This window comes from Cetorhinus maximus, chromosome 13 (genome assembly GCF_964194155.1).
Source record: "Cetorhinus maximus chromosome 13, sCetMax3.hap1.1, whole genome shotgun sequence".
NCBI lineage: Eukaryota > Metazoa > Chordata > Chondrichthyes > Lamniformes > Cetorhinidae > Cetorhinus > Cetorhinus maximus.
Genome location: NC_135891.1, coordinates 112244603 through 112263974, shown reverse-complemented (window position 1 = coordinate 112263974; position 19372 = coordinate 112244603). Strand labels below are relative to the sequence as shown.

Genomic DNA, 19372 nt, shown 5'->3' with positions numbered 1-19372 from the left:
GGATAATTTTTTTCATTAAAGACACTGTCACATTAGAGGACATGCCTTAAATTATTTTCTTTTCTTTAGTTAAATTTTTAAACCTTAAACCACTCTCCCTGAGGCACAGATTTCTGCGCTCTTTCACGTGCATGTGCGAAAGAGCGCAGGCCCTGACTGAGGGAGCCCCCCACCCTCCGCCCGCACAGGGAGCGCTCAACGCTTCAGGGCGCACGTCACGCTGGGCGGGCCTTAATTGGCCCGCCCACGTAAAATGGCGGCGCGGACCTGATCGGGGACGCCAATCAGGTTCGCGCCTGCTCCCGCCCCTCCCCGCACAACCCCTCCAACGGGGGAAAATTCTCTCCTAAGGTGCACTGGGTACAATGGACCCCGTTACATGAATCAGTGGAGCACAACTTGGGGAAGGAGAATAAAAGAATGGACAACTGGTTCTACAAAGCTCGGGGCATCAGGGGCAAAACTCCAGTCTCCTGGTCCCAGGAAAAGCAAGTCCTTCCCAATCTGAACAGTGCCTGAGCCTCCCCCATTGCAGCTGGCACCTGTGTGCTTTCACAGTCCTGGGCGTAGGTAAAAGATGAGACAATCCTGAGGCTGAAAGCAGAGAGGGCAGCCCTCTGGCAGGAGGAGGAGAAGCTGGAAGCTATGAACTCCAAGCTCCAAAATGAATTGGTGCATTCGCAAAAAATGGATGATATATTTACTTATATAACTTATTTTAATGTTATTAGTACACCTCTTTCTGTGACTAGCAAACAGCTCTGATTGGAAACCGTTGATCGAGTAAATTGGAGTTGTCCAAATGGCCTTCCACCACTCTGATATATGAATGATGCCAATTATTTCTCACCATGTTGCAGCAAGAGTGCCAGGCATTCCTTGGCTTGGTGATGCACCACCCAGCACTAAGCAAAGAGTCAAGCCAGGGCCAGGTGGGAGGGTGGGGGGGGGGGAAGTCATGGGTCCTGGTGTTTCTCCTGTTTCCAAGCCCTTTATTTCTCCCCCACTTTACCCACCCCACCTCCCACATCCTTCAGATGCCCAGAATTGGGAACCGTAGTCACAGTGGGGTTAAACTGTTTTTATATAGGTTACACAAAACTTCTTGGCTTTTGTACTCTATGCCTCGATTTATAAACCCCATCGAGAGCTCAGGTTTCACGTTACAACCACAGCATTGTCAGACAATTGCACACAACTTGGTCTTTCATATTCTGCAACCATCTCTGTTTCTTTGAGCCTGGCCCTATGCAATATCAGACAGTAACATCCAAAAGACTTGAACCTCACAAGCACCACAAACAACAATCCTATGTAGAAATGAGAATATTGTGACCTAACAGTGACACATTCTACTGACGCATGACTCCCGGTTTAATTCCCAAGTTTAAAAATGGGAAAACCTTCCAGTAAATTAGCACCAACCAATTCACCTGCAATAATGTGCTATTTCTAACCATACTTTGTTAACAGAAAAATTACATTTTGCATTGAGTGATAAACATTTTCTCATTTTAAATTGAAACTAACCATACTTACAAATGCCCAGCATGAAGCATAATAACAGGAGAGCAAAATACTGCAGATGCTGAAAATCTAAAATATAAATAGAAAAAGATGGAAATGCTCAGCAGGCCAGGAAGCATTTGTGGAGAGAGAAACAGAGTCAGCGCTTCAGGTCCACAACCTGCACTAGCTCTGACCAAGGGTCACTGACCTCTGTTTCTCTCTGCACAGATGCTGCCTGATGTGCTGAGCATTTCCAATTCTTGCTGTTTCTGTTGGAGCAGAAATAACCCTTTTTGCCAGCCCTCCAAAAAGCAATCAGACTGGTTGTGAGCCTTTCATTCCCCTTCAGCAAGGAACCCAGCAGCTGCTGCCTGAGATCTGGTTTGGTACAACATTAAACATGAATTTCAAAAAAAATAATTATGGTTTGAAGAAAACATAAACAACTTGCTGAGCAAAAAAAAAAAATCAACGCCAAAGCAATAGATTGATTATTTTTAAGAATGAGTAATTAAGAAAAAATGACCATTAAAAAGTGAGAAGCAACAGAACTAACAAAATCTTTTTTGCCTTTTCACTGAAGAAACAGAGCTAGAGAAGGCAAAGGCCCAGAGTCCTGGTCACCAGGGAAGGGGAAGGGACCAGGGCTGAGCTAAGGAGTTGAGTTTAACTCACACCAACCTTGTGTTCACCTCTGATGGCGCACAATCACACTCACTCACACTCACTCACTCACACTCACTGTCACGCCACACCATCAAGAGGGAGGACGTCGGTTAGGAAGGGCCCGACCCAGGACCACACACCATCGAGTGGCAATTTACTTTTGAAATAGCGTACATATGGCCAGTTCAAATGAGAAAGCAATTTAGAAAGGAGTTAGATAATTGAACTGGAAATATAGCTGCAAAGATCATTCCACATGTATATAGCAATGTTATTTGACTTTAGTAGTCAAAACAGAGAAAATGATTTTATAAACTATATAGAAACCTAGTAATTAAGAAATATAAAGACCTAATGAAGAAATTCATAGTACAGGGATTATTAACATGACTAATGGTGGTAATTAAGATATTAGCCAATCAGCAATTAATCAAAGAAATAATAAAGTGAGAGCAAGAGTAAAATAAAAATGTAATGATACAATGGTAATGGTCCACTAGTTATGTGTAACTTGTCATGCACGTACAAAACTAGAACAATGCTAAAGCCATTGTAATAAATCAGAGGAAATTGTACAGGAGGGAAATAAGAAACTTAAACACTCACAAGCCTTGCCCACATCTTCACTCCACCAAACTCAGGCAAAGACAATTTCAATTGCCCATGGGAGAGAACGTGTTCTGAAAATAGGACATGGAGGCCTTTAGGGAGCTGGCGCCTGTGCGGAAGGACAAGAGCACAGCCAAAAGTGGGCACGCACTATATCAGCCAGAATGCACCCTGATTGTCAAACCAAATGGCTGTACGGACTTGGGCTCTTGCTCCAGGACAATCTCGAACACTAAGGCTTTGTCTCGGGGCAGGGTTCATTGAGACATGAGCGGTGCTGCCTGAGTCTGGGCCCCCTTCCCCCACCCCCTCCCCCACCCCCACCACGCATGGTCCCTTAGCATTATATGCACCTCCTCTCTCACACCCTGAGTCAAGCCCCAACACTTAAGCAACTCAAGGAGGCAACCAGCAAGCAATTGTACACTCTAAATGATGGCAAGGTAATTATGATCCTTATAATTAATTTTCAAAACATTTAAATATCATTGTTTGTTTAAGCAAAAGTTCTTTAGTGAGGATCGATCATTATGATGGGATATAGGTGACTGCAGTGTTAAAATTGCCTCCATTGCCAATGGCTTAAGTCATACAGTGAGACTGAACCATTGAATAATTTGCCCTCATGTATTGTCTGTAGTTAGCGTCTGTATTATTTTCCAATTTTACATGCGGGATACTGAGTATGCCCCCGATTTTACTTACAGGTGCAATTGTTGGTGGCACTAAGGTCCCAGAGAGAGAGTGTAGAATATTGTACCTGGCTGAAGGACGAATTTGCTGTTTGTTAAGTCCCTGGCTGTTGCCGTCTGGTGGACCACCGCTCTCAGGGACAGGTCAGTATGTGGGAGAACAAGGCCACAGATTGTCAACTCTGGAGCTACTGCAAAGCCTCTGTTCTCACCACGCAAGTTGAATTAACAAGTCACCTCTTACCTCAAATAGTTGTCACCTCTGGCCACGGTTCCATATTTCTGATCTATAAATCTCTCCCATTGTACCTGTTTTGAAAGTCCATTTTCTACTGTGGTTAAGGTTCAGATAATTCCAAGCTTAATCTTTTTCTCTTATTTTGTCACAGCATGTCTCACCTGTCACCCCAACAGCCAGGGGCTAAGAGAGAAACCGTCATGAAAGAGATCAGAAAGATGAATCACTGAGAAAATCCAAGAGCTCAATAAGACACTGAAATCCATGGCGAAACATCTAAATAATGCTTAAGTATGAATTTGTATTTCCTAGATAAGACAGATTACAGCTGTATGTGTTTTGGATTTCTACAATTTAACTATTGCTGTGCTTCTCTTGCATCCCATTAATGTTTGGAACTTATAGTGTAGTCAAACTAGAATATTTGTTTTTACTTGACTGACGCACCTAAATTGCACACACAGACAGGCACTTCAGTGATTTTTTTTCACTTGGGCATAGCATCATGCTGATGTTTACTAATGGTGCTTATATGGAGTGGAATTAATTTTCTAGATTTGCAAGTTTAGGATTGGAACCAAACTGCCAAACTTGAACTAGTTGACCTGGTCTGTAACTGGCCTCAACTGGAACCAAAACAAAAACAGAATTACCTGGAAAAACTCAGCAGGTCTGGCAGCATCGGCGGAGAAGAAAAGAGTTGACGTTTCGAGTCCTCATGACCCTTCAGCAGAACTGAGTAAAGTTAGCAGAGGAGTGAAATATAAGATTTATAAGATATATGTTTTGGATTTCCAGCATCCGCAGTAGTTTTTTGTTTTTATCTCAACTGGAACCAGTTAGGCCAATAGATTTAGCCAGCCTAAACTGGCCCAGGACCATTTGGAGACCAACTGAACTGGCCCAGGTGTCCCAATTTCCAGTTGACTGTTCCATCTGGTGACCTGGGCCAATATTTATCCGCTCAATAAATAACATTTAAAAAACAGATTATCTAAGCACTAGCACATTGCTGCTTGTAGAACCTTGCTGTGAGTACATTTGCTATCAACAGTGACTACAGTTATTTCACAAGTACTTCAACAGCCTGAGGTTGTGAAAGCTGATATACAAATGTAAATTCTTCCTTTCTTAGACTAGTAGGAGGTCCAGGGATATTTCTGTAGCCCTTGGCTGATAGAATTTGGTGGTGTTCAGCTCATGTACAAACTGATGTGACTCTATGAAAGTCATTTTGAGATATGCTAACTTGTGTAATATCAATAGTCCTTGCATTTGAAATGTCTTAAATATTGAAATATATTGAAATGTCTTAAAGCACCATCTGAGCAAAATTTATGACTATTGTTAGGTCACAGAGTCACCAACAACATCTCCACCAGTGGCAATGAGATGAATCGCCATTCATCTAAAACAATAATGAGTTCATTCATCATTTAACCCATTTTTTGTGGGTCCTTTGAAATTCTGCTGCCCATATCCTAACTTGCACCAAGTCCATGACCGTAGCTTCTTGCTGATTGGCATTGACTCCTGGTTAAACTCTTATCCTTGTTTATAAGTCTTTCATGGCCTCACCCCTCCCTTCCTTGTAATCTCCTCCAGCCTTACACTTTTCAGGTCTCTGAGCTCCTCCAATTCTGGCCTCTTATGATTCCCTGATTTTAATCACTCCACCATTGGTGGTTGTCTCTTCAGCTACTGAGGTCCTAAGCTCTGGAATTCCCTCGATTCCTAAACCTCTTTGCCTATCTCTACCCCTCTCTCCTATTTTGAGATGCTCCTCAAAAGTTATTTTAAAACAAAGTTTGTGGTCATCTATCCTAACACCTCCTTATGTCGTTTGGTGTCAAATTTTACTTGGTAAAGCTCCTGTGAAGTGCTTTGGGTTGATAAGGCGCTACGTAGATGCAAATTAGTTTTGTTGTCGGTTATTCTATTGCACAGAATCTTCTGCACTTCTCTTAATAGTGCGATAAGATCATTGACATCCACTGGAAAAAGTAAATAGGACCTTGGTTACACACCCACTGCAAATATATCTGAAGTCTATTTACAGATTACTTCGGTATATGTGCTTGGATATTTAATGCATTGAATTGGTGGGTTACAGATTAACTTGAATGATTCCTCAAACTCTGATGATCTGATCTTAATATGTTCTCCAGGGAGGTGATGGGAGGTGGCAAACGAAACCTGGGAAGATAAAGAAAAGGACTCACTCCTCAGATCGCTCTCATGGTTCTTCTTGTGTCAGCCATGGCTCTGTGGCAGTATTCTTAACTCTGAGTCAGGAAAGTTGTGGGTTCAGGACCCACTCCAGTCTTGAGCACAAAATCTAGGTTTGCATTCCAGTGAAGTTCTAATTGCTGGATTGTCAGAGCTGCCCTTCAGAGAAGTCAATAAACAAAGGACCTGAGTGTCCTCTGGCATTACTTTGAATAAGAGCAGGACATCTTGGACAATATTTATCCCTCAACCAACTTCAATAAAAGATTTGGTCATTATCACATTCCTGTTTGTAGAAATGTGCTCAAATTGGCTGCTGCATTTCCTACATTACAACAGTGACTACACTTCAAAATATACATTAGAAGGCTGCTGCCTAAGCTAAAATGTAATATATCCTCCATGCTTTCCGTAGTATTCAAACCCAAGTGTGGTGATAAAGCTCACAACCTTCTGTCCTGACATACTATCACCTAAGCTGGGCCGAAGTTGCATCAGTAACGGGCTAAATCTTGGCTGGAGTGTGACACCATGTGATATACACTGCTAATTAGACTTTTTCCTGTATCCTTCAACTCAAATTTAAACTGCATTGTAACTTGGTGGAATTGCAAGCTGATAACAGGGAATCTCGGGAATCACGGAACCAATAGTCTATCTCCTTGAATAATGAGATTTAAAGATTAAGAGGGAAACAGGAACAATGGAGATAGACATCGGCTGAATTAATGTGGGTGAATTAGCGTCAAATCAGGCATAGAAAGAGAAATCGAGAGAGAAAAAAAGATTGGACCAAGAGAGAGCAACAAAATAGACAGAAAGAAAAAGTAAGACTGTTAGGAGTGAGGAAAGTGGAGGAGTGGTGTAAACCGGTCAGCAGGTTTGGTAATTGAACGCTAATGGCCTGGCTGTTTATCCCTGGAACTTTCTGGATGATTTGTGCATTTGGAACATACGTGTTGTGAACTTGACATTACTTTTCTAAGAAGATTTGAATAAAAAAGAAAATTTTGCATTTATATAGTGTCTTTCACAAGCACTGGATGTTTCAAAGTACTTTACATCCAATTAAGAAATTTTGAAATGTAGTCACTGTTGCAATAGGAAACGTGACAGCCAATTTGTGCGCAAGATTCCACAAACAGCAATGCGATTTTGACCAGATAACTTATTTTAGTGATGTTGGTTGAGGGATAAATATTTGGGGAGAACTCCCTAGCTCTGCTTCAGGAAAGTGCCATGCTTTTACATTCCCCTGAGATGGTAGACAGGGTCTTGGTTCAAAGTCTCATTCAGAAGCCAGCATCTCTGACAGTGCAGCACTCCCCTAGAATTGGAGTTAGCCTTTATTTTTATGTTTAAATTCTGGAGTGGGATTTGAACCCACCATGTTTTGACTCAGAGTGAGTGTGCTACTAACTGAGCCACAACTGACACCTGTAGGCCTATTATTTTAAGCTACTAAACCAAACCTCATATTTTCATTTTTTAAAAATTCATTCATGGGATGTGGTCTTTGCTGGCTGGGCCAGTATTTATTGCCCATTTCTAGTTGCCCTTGAGAAGGTGATAGTGAGCTGCCTTCTTGAACCGCTGCAGTCCACCTGGTGTAGGTACACCCACAGTGCTACTAGAAAGGGAATTCCAGGATTTTAACCCAACGACAGTGAAGGAACGGCGATATATTTCCAAGTCAGGATGGTGAGTGACTTGGAGAGGAACCTCCAGGTGATGGTGCTCCCATCTATCTGCTGCCCTTGTCCTTCTAGATGGTGGTGGTCATGGGTTTGGAAGGAGGTGTCTAAGGAGCCTTGGTGAATTTCTGTAGTACATCTTGTAGATGGTACACACACTGCTGCTACAGTGCATCAGTGGTGGAGGGAGTGAATGTTTGTGGCTGAAGATTGGTTGTAAAGGTTAAATTTTCAGCCAATTGAAAGCCCAAGCTTAGAGTGATCTCCCCACATAGGGTTGCCAACTGTGATTAAATGTATTCCTGGAGGTTTCATCAGTTGACTTGCCCCCACACTCCAGCCATTAGTCAGCTGACACCCATCCCTGTGATGCACTGCCTTCTACACCAATAAGAAAGCAAAAAGACTCCCTACCCAATTGGATGATGTGCAAACAGCTTTTTATACCCCTGTTTTCAACACTTTTATATCTGGTAAAGAGAAATGTTCAAAGAAAATAAGAAAAAAACAATCTTTTTTAATGCCCCGATGACGACAGCAGCTCCTGCAGGGTTGGGAACCCTAACCTCATACAACATGCAACAAAGGCCAACACTTGTTGCAGTTTTGTACAACAAAGAGAGGAATGGGGCTACTGCTTAACTATACTGATAAGTAAAGAAACTTTCAGCACTTGAGGGGTTAAAATCGAGCAGGATGCATAAAGAATAGCAGGAAAAGTGAAGGCTGCAAGTTGAAGTCCCAAGCTGCTTGTCAGTCAGACACAGCTGGGCATGGTTGATGGAATTTCAGCACTTCTCAGTCAGACTTTCACAGCTCAGTGCTGAAGCATGGCTTTGAATCTCAGGTGAAGAGAGAGCTCAAGCGAGTTTGCTGCCAGATGAACACACAGTGGCACTGACAGTCCTGCTGACGACTTCTTTGATCCGGAAAGTTCCACACTCTTCTTGCACCTAGGATGCTGCAAGGTGTGAAGGTGGAATGAGTGGAGAAAAAACAAAATGACACTTCCCTTTTTTTGGTGATTAGTTGTTTTGCGTGATGATCAAGTTTAGGGATGTCAGTGCTGGAATACAAAAACAATCCCAGCACCGAGTGTCTGCATCAAGCAACGCGGAGAGAGTTAAAACACAGTTAGATTTAAAAGCCAATTCCTTCTCCTCTGGTCCATCATGCCTCAGTCCCATCCTCAAGCAGTAACCTCAACCGTCCCCTGTAACAGTACCTCAATCCTACCCCTATACCTACATGAGCTTCCAACTGTCTAACTCAAGAGGTGGGATGCTACCACTGAGCGTCTTTGGTTTTTTGAGTAGAACCTTGAATAATAATTCTCCAGTACCTGCATTATACCCAAACTTCGAGGCTGTGAAGCTTTCAAGCATGAGGTGTCATGGAAGGGCGGCAGCACACTCCGCCACAAGCATCTTCTATATTATTTTTAAGATTTTCCTTCCTTGCAGTCTTTTTATTTCTCCAAGCTCCAGTTTACCAGGACAGGCTAGTGATTTCCCTCCAGATCAATGCCACACTGAACGTAAGAATGACTTGCATTTATATAGCGCCCTTTACATCCTCCAGATGTTCCAAAGTGCTTTTTGACCAATGAAGTACATTTTGAAGTGTTGTCACTGTTGTAATGTAGGAAATGCAGCCGCCAATTTGAACACATTAAGCTTCTACAAACAGGAATATGATAATGACCAAATCTTTTATTGAAGTTGGTTGAGGGATAAATATTGTCCAAGACGTGCTGATCTTATCCAAAGTAATGCCATGGGATCTTTTACAGCCAAGTGAGAGGACACTCAGGGCCTTAGTGTAGCAACTTATCTGAAAGACAGCTCTGAAAATTCAGCACTTACTACTTCACAGGAATGCAAACCTAGATTTTTTGCTCAAGTCTGGAGTTGGACCTGAACCCACAACTTTCCTGATTCAGAGATAAGAATGCTACCACAGAGCCATGTCTGACACAAGGAGAACCATGTGAGTGATTTGAGGAATCTTCCCAGATTTCATTTGCCACCTCCCATCACTTCCCTGGAGAACATATAAAGATCAGATCATCAGAGTTTGAGGAATCACACAAGTTAATCTGTAACTCACCAATTCAATGCATTAAATATCCAAACACACACCACTAAACCTGTAATCTGTAAATAGACTTCAGATATATTTGCAGGCAAATGTTGGAAGTTAAATTCCTCTTAAAAATAATTTAATATGACAGACTCCAGTGGCTCAGTGCAGCATCCAGGAACTGAGTCAAATAGAGCAGGATCCCACATTCATGCTTACCTGAATCTTTGGGGTGGTAGTAACTAGGCTAGAAGGAGAGTGGGGGGGGGTATTAAACAGCCAAGGTTCCTGTCCCTGATCACTATTCCATTTCTCCTAGAGCCATTCACTCATATGCATGTCAGTTAAGTGCAGGACTGGACTCTAGGTCCTGTACAATCTTCTGGTTCTCACTACCCAGGCTTGCACATGAAGGAGATGTTACCAGATGCGCACTTGGAGATGTTACCAGAGGGTAACAGACACCTAACGATGAATTAGTTCCTTCAGGGAAAAATGACAGGGGGAAAAAAAACGGTCTACTAGAAGTATCCGTGTGGTTTAATTAAAATAGTTGTTGAAGGGACAAGAAAAATAGGTTAGAAGTAATTGGTCTCAGCCGTCTGAAAGATTGGCCCCTTAGGGACCTCTTGTCCTTCCTAGGTTCTTGGAATGTTGCCCTACTCCTGTAACTTGGATACTACACCCCACACACAATGTGTTTCCCAGCCTGTGCTACAGGCTCCTCAGGCACCAACATGAATATTTAAGATGCCAACACAGCTTTATACAACTGGCCAATTAAACTGCACACACCACTGGTTGACATATGTCAACTTAAACATAGGGCTTCTCCTTTTAGGCTGCCTTGAGGACATTTCTCAGGACAAGGTCTTGTCATTCGTTGTTCTTTCAGGATGGTTTACCTTGTTTAAACACGTTCTTTCTTTTCCCATTAATGCAAAGCTCATTTTAAGATAAAAGAAAAGCAAAATAGCCCAGTGGATTGGCTGGCACTCAGCAGGTGACTCTAATGGTAACTATCTAGTCAGAAAACTTGTATGTTGTCTCCCAGAGTTAATCTAGCCAAGAACTGGTCTATACAGGCCATGAAAGTTCAAAGATTAGAGTTTAAAATCATACAGTGCAGAAGGAAGACATTTGACTCATCAGGCCTATGTCAACTCTTCAAAAGAGTTATCCATTCTCTGGCTCTGCTCTTTCCCCGTAGCCCTGTAAATATTTCCTCTCCGCGTATTTATCCAACTTCCTTTATAAAGTTACTTGTGAATCTGCGTTCCCCCCCACCCTTTCAGGCAGTGCATTCCACATCATAACTTGCTTCATCCGCTCCTCCTTAGCTAACTCCCGTAAGTCTGTGCCCTCTGGTTTCTGACACTCCTGCCAGTGGAAACTGTTTCTTCATCTCTACACTAACAAAACCCTTAATAATTTTGAAGACCTGTATTAAATCTTCTATAACCTTCTCTGCTCTAAGGGAAAACAGATTCTTCACAGCCAATGAAGAACTTCTGAGGTGTAATTACTGTTCTAATGTAAGAACTGCACCGATGATTTCGAATCTATGACTGCAGGTTATTAACTCATTGGAAAAGATAGTTTTTCTCTATCAAGACCTTTGATCGCCTTCAAAACCTCTTTTAAAAAAAGAGAAAAAGAACGACTAATGAAAATATGAGTTTCAGCATTTAGGGAAACTTGTCATATATTGTTACTGTCACAATTCAAGCTACAGAAGTTTCCTAAAGAACCAGAGGTGAGATGAAGAGAGAGGATTTTACCAGAGTTATTCTAATCTGGAATGCACTACTTCAGAGGACAGTAGAGGCAAATTCAATAACAGAGGGAATTGGATAAATATTTGAAGGGGAGAAAATTGCAGGGCTATGGGGCAAGGGCAAGGGTTTGGGGCTAATTGGATAACTCTTTCAAAAAAGACAAACAGTTACCAGGCTGCAGTCTACAAGACGCACTGCAACCACTTGCCTAGGCTCCTTCAACAGCACCTTCCAAACCCGTGACCTCGGCTATAAGAACAAGCATTGAATGCGCATGGGGACACCGCCACCTGTAAGTTCCTCTTCAAATCACACACCATCCTAACTTGAATATATATATTGTCATTCCTTCACTGCCAACTAGGTCAAAATCCTGGAACTCTCTCCCCTCTGGGGACTGCAGTTGTTCAAGAAGGTGGCTCACCACCACCTTCTTAAAGTTAATGGGGATGGGCAACAAATGCTGACCTTGCCAGCGGTGCCTATATCCCACAAGCAAATAACAAACGGCTTCCTTCTGTGTTGTAAGATTCTATGATTCTAAGGGTCAAGTGTCAAACCACCTGAACTTTGTTTATCTCAGGCTGTTTTGCCACTTTTGCAAATCACACATTAGCATTTATCAGTCTTGTTGTGGTATCATTAGAAAGGACATCTCAACAGTTAAACATGTGTAGCTGCAATCTGCAAGCCCAACAGTTCTGAATGTAGAATACAGTGAGTGTTAAGCAGGGGTTATCCGAGCAAGGTTACCGGGGCAGTTTTGAAAAGGTTAGCAGCCCATCAACTGACAGGGTTATCAATCCTGATAATCCCGCCACTGGTTGACAAGCGATGTTTGCATTAATTAGCAACCCAGCCTCACTTATCCTATCACGTGGAACTACTGGAATGCAAATGAGATGCAAGTGGGACAAAAGGAGGTGATGCCTTAAAGTGACATTTTACAATTCATGGGTTCTCAAACTGAGAGTCATGAAGGGATTCAATGGAGTCTATGACAACATTAGGTTACACCGTGCATGCTGTATGCACTGTATTTCCAAAATACCTTATCATTTATGTTGATTTTATCTGCTTGGTATTTCTTTTTCTTTTATTCATACATGGGATGTGGGTGTCACTGGCTAGTCCACCATTTATTGCCCATCCCTAATTGCCCTTGAGAAGGTAGTTCAAGCATCCTTGAGCTGCTGCAGTCCCTGTGGTGTAGGTACACCCACAGTGCTGTTAGGGAGGGAGTTCCAGGATTTTGACCCAGCGACAGTGAAGGGACGGCGATATATTTCCAAGTCAGGATGGTGAGTGGCTTGGAGGGGAACTTCCAGCTGCCCTTGTCCTTCTAGATGGTAGTGGTCATAGATTTGGAAGGTGCTGTTTAAGGAGACTTGGTGAGTTCCTGCAGTGCATCCTGTAGATGGTACACCCTGCTGCTACTGTACATTGGTGGTGGAAGAAGTGAATATTTGTGGATGGGGTGCCAATCAAGCCGTCTGCTTTGTCCTGGATGGTGTCAAGCTTCTTGAGTGTTGTAGGAGCTGCACTCATCCAGGCAAGTGGACAATATTTCATCACACTCTTGACTTGTGCCTTGTAGATGGTGGACAGGCTTGGGGAAGTCAGAGGTAAGTTACTCATCACAGAATCCCTAGCCTCTGACCTGTTCTTGTAGCCACAGTATTTACATGGCTAGTCCAGTTCCATTTCTGGTTAATGGTAACCCCAGGATGTTGACAATGAGATGATAATGCCATTGAATGCCAAATGCCGATGGTTAGATTCTCTCTTGTTGGAGATGGTCATTGCCTGGCACAAATGTTACTTGCCACTTGTCAGCCCAAGCCTGGATTTTGTCCAGGTCTTGCTGCATTTGGACATGGACTGCTTCAGTATCTGGGGAGTTACAAATGGTGCTGAACATTGTGCAGTCATCAGCGAACATCCCCATTTCTGACCTTATGATGGAAGGAAGGTCATTGATGAAGTAGCTGAATATGGTTGGGCCAAGGACACTACCTTGAGGAACTGATTTAAAAAAAGGTTTTCTGAAATGTTCACACTATTTGTCTTTGCTTCAGTGCTGTGTTGAGGGAGTGCTGCACTGTTGGCATTAACGTTTTTTCGATAAGGCGTTAGATCAAGACACCATCTGCCCTCTCAGGTGGATGTGTAAGATCCTCTTTCAAAGGAGAGCTGATGAGTTAACTCCCTGGTGTTCTGGCTAAAATGTCACCAAAAAACAAATTGTCGGCTCATTATCGTGTTGCTGTTTATGGGAGCTTGCTGAGCACAAATTAGCTGTTATATTTCCCGCAGCATTTAGACTTTTAAAAATACTTAATTAGTTGTCAGATGCTTTGGGGTGTCCTATGGTCATGAAAGGCGCTATATAAATGCAAGTTTTTCATCATTTTACCATTGAGGAGCTGACACCCATCTTCCAGAATGGGTCCCCAGGATCATGTTCATATCTACATCAATGATCTTCTGCATGGAAAGGTCTCAACATCGCAGTTAGAGTAAATAGATTAGAGACAGTGCAATAATAAACTTGGAGCAGGTAGTGTCTTAATCTGTAGAATGTGATGGATAATTAGATACTAAATTTTGAGTAACCGTTCAGTATCCACTTGGGCTTTCAGACAGAGATGGATTTTTGGTGCAGTTTCCAATTAAAATTTTAATTGAAAAGTGAGGTTTTCCTCCCAAAACATTGTCAAAAAATTATAAGCTTTTTAAGCTTAGAAATTGCTGTGGGCAATTGCATTTATACCAGCAGTAAATGTGCAATTATAGAACTAATGGCAGAATTGGTGATTTTAACAGGATTTTCCCATCCATTGAAGAAGGCTTGTCCCTTCTATTCATGGAAGATGTTTTTCTACAACTGAATGCATTACTAGGCCACTCCAGAGACAGGGTTGCCAATCCTCCAGGATTGTCTTGGAGCCCCAGGAATTAAGGATGGCCTGTGAGCCATCTGAAAAGAGAAAAAAAACTATTGCCACTGAAGAAGTTGTGGATTTTTGCAGTTTCTTTGAACACTTCCATTTATGAGTTGTCAAAATACTGGTGTTTGGATTAAAACAAAAAGGTTGTTCTTTGGGTGGGGCAGTTAGAGACAGTGTATCACACAATAAAACCTCCAGGGACATACCCAACCAGAATTGGCAACCCTATTCAGAGGGAATTAAGAGTCAACAACATGGGAACTGGAATCCTGTGTAGCCCAGAGAAGAAAGTGTTGGCCCATATTCTCCTCCCTGAAGGATGTTGGAGAATGAGTTGGGGTTTTACAACAATCGGTCAACTTTCAGTCATTTTCTTTACTGATGCTAACCCACGAATTACCCGATTCAGTGAGTCAAAGGACCCCAATTTGCATGTATTAATGAGGCTCCCTCTTGCACCAGCTGCATGAAAATTATGGTCCAGTAAGATGGTGATGGGCAAATATCTAACAGGATCAGGACAGTAAGTCTTTGCAAAGATACTTCAACTCTACTTCTGCCCCATTCCTGTAGCGTTGGTTGGTGAGTTAAACATCCACCCCACATTGGTTTCTACCTGTTGTTCAATTATAATGTGAGGATTGTTCAGGTCTCACCACATCACAATGATTTCAATTTATCTACATTAATTCCCATGTGCACGAATTGGATAAATCAAAAAGAACGAAAAGAAAGACTTGCATTTATATAGCACTTTTCTTGGCCAGTGGACGTCTCAAAGCATTTTACAGCCAATTAAGTACTTTTGTAATGTTGCAGTACTATTTTGTAATGTTGACTTACGATTGTGATGTTGGAAATTCAGTAGCCAATTTGCACACAGCTAACTCCCACAAAAAGCATTGTGATAATGACCAGATCATCTGTTTTAGACATGCTGTTTGAGGGATAAATATTGGCTAGGACACCAGGGAGAGCACCTGTTTGAAATAATGCCATGGGATCTTTTACATCCACCTGAGAGGACAGAAGGGGCCTTAGTTTAACATCTTATCCAAAGCACAGCACCTCCAACAGTGTTGCACTAAGGTGCTAGCCCGGATTTTATACTGAAATCTCCGGAGTGGGACCTGAAACTACAACCTGCTGACTCAGTATGAAGCCCTAATGATGGAAAGCCTAGGAGTGGGTGTAGTATTCTCATGCCCTTGTTTTGGGATGTTAGCCAACAGAATCTACCTTTGAGCAGTTCTTATGCATGGGAGGCATTATGAAGGCTTTGGGTGTGAGCCTCTAGGTGGCTTATAATAATATATACACTGCTATATATGAAGGATGACATTGTCGGGAACTCAATATCTTTCTGCTAGATGCCCAAGGCACCATCAAGCACTCCCACCCACACCAGATAGAGATTTTCAGTCCTACATAAACAATTGAAACAATGGAGTTTTATGTGGCGCTGAATGTGTAACTCTATGATTAGTAACTATGAAAGTTGACGCATTGGGATAAATTCTTCTTGAGTTTCAATGCAGCAAACGGATATATGATGGAGAGCCTGCACTTATGTTTCAACAGATGTTACACTTGCACTATCGGCTACAATGTGAGCTACTTAAGGTGAAACTGTGTTTAACCTGGCTGCCCTTTAAGGCCGCTGCTTGGGTATTATCTGTACAGGAGTACATTAAATAGAGTAAATAAGGAGAAACTGTTTCCTGTGACAGGATAGTAATTGACAAAAGAACCAGAGAGGAAATGAGAATTTTTCTTTTACACAGCAAGTTGTTATGATTTGGAATGCACCACCTGAAAGGGTGGTGGAAGTAGATTCAGTGATAGTTTCCTGAAGGGAACTGGATATAAACCTGAAAAGGAAACATTTGCAGAGCTATAGGGAAAGATCAAGGGATTGGGACTAATTGGCTAGTTCTTTAAAACAGTCACCCATCACAGGCTCGATAGACTGAATGGCATCCTTTTGAGCTGTTGTCTGAAAGGCAAATCCCAAATCAATTGAAAGCTAATTATTTTTTATTCTTTCATGGGATGTGGGCATTGCTGGCTAGGCCAGCATTTATTGTCCATCCCTAACTGCCCTTAAGGGGGTGGTGAGCTGCCTTCTTGAACTGCTGCAGTCCATCTAGTATAGGTACACCCATAATGCTGTTAGGGAGGGTGTTCCAGGATTTTGACCGAGCGGCAGTGAAGGAACGGCGATATATTTCAAAGTCAGGATGGTGAGTGGCTTGGAGGGGAACTTCCAGGTTGTGGTGTTCCCATGCATCTCCTGCCCTTGTCCCTCTAGATGGTAGTAGTCATGAGTTTGGAAGGTGCTGTCTAAGGAGGCTTGGTGAGTTCCTGCAGTGTATTTTGTAGATGGTACACACTGCTGCCATGGTGCATCAGTGGTGGAGGGGGTGAATGTTTGTGGATGGGGTGCTAATCAAGTGGGCTGCTTTGTCCTGGATGGTGTCAAGCTTCTTGAGTGTTGTTGGAGCTGCACTCATCCAGGAAAGTGGAGAGTATTCCATCACACTCCTGACTTGTGCCTTATAGATGGTGGACAGGCTTTGGGGAATCAGGAGGTCAGTTGCTTGCCGCAGGATTCCCAGCCTCTGACCTGCTCTTGTAGGCACAATATTTATATGGCTAGTCCAGTTCAGTTTCTGCTCAATGGTAACCCCCAGGATGTTGATAGTGAGCGATCCAGCGATGGCATTACCATTGAATGTCAAGGTGCGATGGTTAGATTCTCTCCAGGCAATATAGACTGGTCTATCATTTATAAGACCGATGTAATTAGTACAGCTGAGATATTTTAAAATCCCAGAGGGAAATTTTAAACAACTGTCATAGCCTATAACTTTAAGTGTTATGTTTGAGATGCTATAAATTCAGGAATCAGACCACCAGTTCTCGAGGTTTTATATTAACCTAAATGAAACATTTTATTAATTTACACAGGTTAAAAGAGATATACATATGGCTACAAATTACTACCATCATAACTTTTAACAAATTCTCAAACTCATCTCCATTAAGGCAACAGCAACTCATAGGCTTAACTAGACACCAGGCAAAGCATTTTCACCTTACAAATTCAAAATGAGGCTCTTTTCACTTTGGTTCCTGTGGAAACAGTTGGAGCCTTATAGCTGCTGTTGATCTCACATTGCATCTGCCCCTGCACACACAACACTGCTGAAGTTATACCTAGCACCACACATCGAATGTAAATTCTCATTGTATCACCAACCTCTCAACTAAACCTCTCTAACAATAAAACCCCTTTCATAGTACCAATTTTATTAGTAATGTAAACATATTGCTTTGTATCTGCTGGATAGGTGTCAGTTTTCACCCCACTTCTTGAATGCTCGCTTCAAAAAATGCAAATACACTCTTTCTCTCCCACATATCAAAACTAGTACACATCAAAGCACGCAGACTAGCTGGCTTTAATCCAATTAAGACAGACCCACAGACTAAACCTCTATTTTGAAAGAAAATATTTTCCAATAATATTATATACATTAATAGCTTCATGATAATCATCTAGAACTACTGCACCAGTCAATTCCCCTTGAATGAGGTATGAATGCTGTCTGTGTGATTACTAGAGATCAGGACAACTTTGGCCATGCTTAATATAGAATGGAAACCTTTGCTCTCTATAGCAAATGCAGCAATCCCATGTATTGCTCCTATAAGCTAATGATAAAATAGAATTCTAGTTAGCTTGTCAAATTCAGAGTTTGTCAGACATCTTAAACCACCTCTTCTGATTGTATCAGGAGCACAAAAAAAGTTCTCCGAGTCATAGCAGTTAAATATTCCACGCATTAGTTAAATAGTTAGAATGTGGAACCCGCCCTTAGGGAGTCATGGAGGCAAACAGCATAAATGCATTTAAGAGGAAGCTAGATAAGCACATGGAGGATGGGCAATGCATGAGCCAGTCTTGGTGCAGGGTAGCAAAGCTATGGATGAGATGAGGTTTATGCAGCATGGAGGATGGGAACCGGCCAGGAGAGCATTGGAATAGTTGAGCCTGGAGATGGTATTAAGGCTTGAGGAGAGTTTCAGTAGATGTGCTGAAGTAGGTGTTGCAGCGAGTGATGTTACTGAGACTGAAGTATGTGCAAAGAGAACATCAGGGGTGGAAAAGAAATGTACAGAAAGAGACAGAACACATTACTCATTTACCAATACACAGGATAGAAAACATCTTGAGATATGGTACTGAGTGCTAAATGTCTTGAGGCCCTTTGGTATAATATTTAGTTCCAAGAGCATGTTCCATCTGCTGGAACATCAACATCTGCTACAGTTTATTTTGCCATGACCAGTGAGTTTGTTTGATAATTTCAAATCAGTGAAAGAGTCTTGTTTTATTTAAGATGATGAGAATAATAAAGGCATGAAGGTTCATGTAGAGTGTGTGTGTGGCCAACACTTGAACTCCAGCAAAGAATTAAGTTCAACATCTCAGTGTTTCTTGCTGTGTCTGGTTCAGGTTGTGGCAAAAAATAGGCTTGCCCTTAAGGTCAGGTGTTGTTAACATGATTGCCAACAAACACCAGATAATTCATACATCCTGGGAGTGTGGGGTCAGTAAATTAGCATTATATTGTCAACTTATTTAGTTAGAATGGGAATCACAGTCAAGGTGGAGTAAAGGGAAAGGGAGATGTCAGAGGAACAGAGAGTTGCTGAAGTCCCGTCAGAATAGGAACCCTGGATGATTGCACTGCAGCATTATCCTTCACCCTGAGGTACACAGTATAGTGCCCCGAGCTGTTGTACCAAGTGAGATCCGCAAGTTGAGCACAGAGAAGAGACTGAACTAGGTTCCTCCCTGGTCTATATGGTTAAGTTCCACTCTAGACAGTGTACTTATTCACTAAGCCATGTCTGC

The 19372-nt window shown here is 42.1% G+C and overlaps 1 long non-coding RNA gene across 1 annotated transcript in view; it reads left to right on the top strand.

Moving 5' to 3' along the window:
• The window catches only part of LOC144689255 (uncharacterized), a 60855-nt gene extending 56761 nt beyond the window's left edge, over positions 1 to 4094 (top strand). Inside the window, exons 4-5 of the long non-coding RNA XR_013578609.1 lie at positions 3492 to 3620; positions 3866 to 4094. This is a non-coding gene — a long non-coding RNA (uncharacterized LOC144689255). The remainder of the gene's footprint in view (positions 1 to 3491; positions 3621 to 3865) is intronic.
• The last annotated feature ends 15278 nt before the right edge of the window (positions 4095 to 19372 follow it).